The 1,916-nt window shown below is 40.3% G+C and overlaps 1 pseudogene across 1 annotated transcript; it reads right to left on the reverse strand.

Moving 5' to 3' along the window:
• Nucleotides 1-950: 950 nt before the first annotated feature.
• Nucleotides 951-1,833, reverse strand: LOC113222891 (annotated as a pseudogene). Its single transcript, XR_003308562.2, has one exon. The product of XR_003308562.2 is annotated as an MICOS complex subunit MIC27 pseudogene (transcript).
• Between the last annotated feature and the right edge of the window lie 83 nt (nt 1,834-1,916).

Below are 1,916 nucleotides of genomic sequence, written 5' to 3' on the forward strand. Positions count from 1 at the left end.
CCAGGTGCAGTGGCTCACGTCTGTAATACTAGCATTTTGGGAGGCCACGGTGGTCAGATCGTTTGAGGTCAGGAGTTCAGGACCAGTCTGGCCAACATAGTGAAACTCCATCTCTACTAAAAATACAAGAATTAGCTGGGCATGGTGGTGCATGCCTGTAATCCCAGCTACTTGGGAGGCTGAGGCAGGAGAATCTCTTGAACCCAGGAGGTGGAGGTTGCAGTGAGCCAAGATTGTGCCACTGTACTCTAGCCTGGTGACAGAGCGAGACTCCATCTCCCCCCCCCCGCCCCAAAAAAAGGCAGAAACCAAATCTGAACAGGCACCTCATATAATGATGTAATTAATTAGTCCAACAACTTCTGAACTCTTCTAATAACATAGCTTAATCTGCAATAGACTTTTATTTTTACCTGTTGGTAGCCACATATATTGTTGACTTAAGTTGATCTTTTAATGAGTGAAAAACCCTCCCAGTTCTTTTTTTTTTTTAAGTCCCATAAAACATGGATATTTTATTCCAGCTCTAGGAAACGGAAAAAAAAAAAAAAAAAAAACAGAGGGAAACACATCTTTCCACACACCATTCTAATTTAACTGACATTAGTCTGGGAAAGCTAGAGCAGAAATATATGTTTATATGTATAAATATGTATGCCTTTATACATACATGTATGTATGTATATGTATGAGATTTTAATCTCTCTGGAGTTCATGTCTTCATTTTTTTTTTAAATGCCCTTAAAGGTCATCAAATGCAAGCTAATACTTCTACCTAAGTCTCCTCATCAATCATTTAATATTGTTTGCATTGCATTCAGTTTGTCTGTTAACCACTTATGTAATTTACCAAATTGCACATTTGGATAGGTAAGGGAAAAACTTGGTTTAAGTAATACTTTATGTATCAGTTACCCATTAGGTGATTTTTTTCATCATTATTTGCAACGTCACACATCTTGTAGTTGTCTATGTAGTCTCTGTATGCAGTCTACTTCAGCTTCTAGTGCTGTACATATCTATATCTTCTGGGTGGGACTGCCCGTGATCCATGAGCTTGGGGTCAGGCATAAACTGTGTTGCACCTGAAGTGGATTCTGATTTGGTCTTCGCTTCAGAGCTGAGTTCTGTTGGCAAGGGCACTGAGTGTTTCAAGACGTCAGTTGTTTTTGCAGGTACTTCTATTTCTACAGAGGATCCTAGCTTAGTTTTTTCTTTATGTTTAGGGAGTGACTCTTCTTTGCTGCTTTTTGTCCACAGTGATTTAACTGATCCAAAAATTTGCTGGCTTGTAGCGTATATCTTTTTCCCTGTTACCTTAGCAATTATTATGGACTGAACTGGGTAGCAAACAGTTGCTCCTAAAGTGGCCAGTCCCAGAGGATAAGTAACTTTCTTAAACTCGGAACCTTTTCTCGCTGAAACCAAGCTCGCCAATCCTGAAACTGTAATAACTCCCATTTTCGGAAGAAAGTCTCGAGGAAGACTCTTCAGATAGACATAAGCATCTTTTCCAAATTGTACTGTATCCATTATCCCATTTTTCACAAAGACATAAACACCCTTGCACCAGCCAATATAACAACCAGTTGCAGTCCGGATGGAAGCAAAGCCCATTTGTAAATGACCAGGCTGCTCTTCAACATATTTAGACTGAAGCGGTGGTGCAGTATATATGGGGAGCTGCTCTGGTTTCACTAGCTGCTTTTTGGATTCCTCTTCTTTGACTGCATGTACACTTACAGATGCATATATCAGACCTGCAGGCATGGTTGTCAGTTTTCCCATCCTGATGGCCGCCATGTCTATGACCCTTTTCACCAAGGTTTTCAGACCCCCAGTTCTTTTTTACATGGACTGTTAACAAACCTCCTATCTCTGACTCTGCACTCATCCCAGTGAATATTTGTACTCAA

The sequence above is a fragment of the Piliocolobus tephrosceles genome, unplaced genomic scaffold (genome assembly GCF_002776525.5).
Source record: "Piliocolobus tephrosceles isolate RC106 unplaced genomic scaffold, ASM277652v3 unscaffolded_36001, whole genome shotgun sequence".
Classification (NCBI taxonomy): domain Eukaryota; kingdom Metazoa; phylum Chordata; class Mammalia; order Primates; family Cercopithecidae; genus Piliocolobus; species Piliocolobus tephrosceles.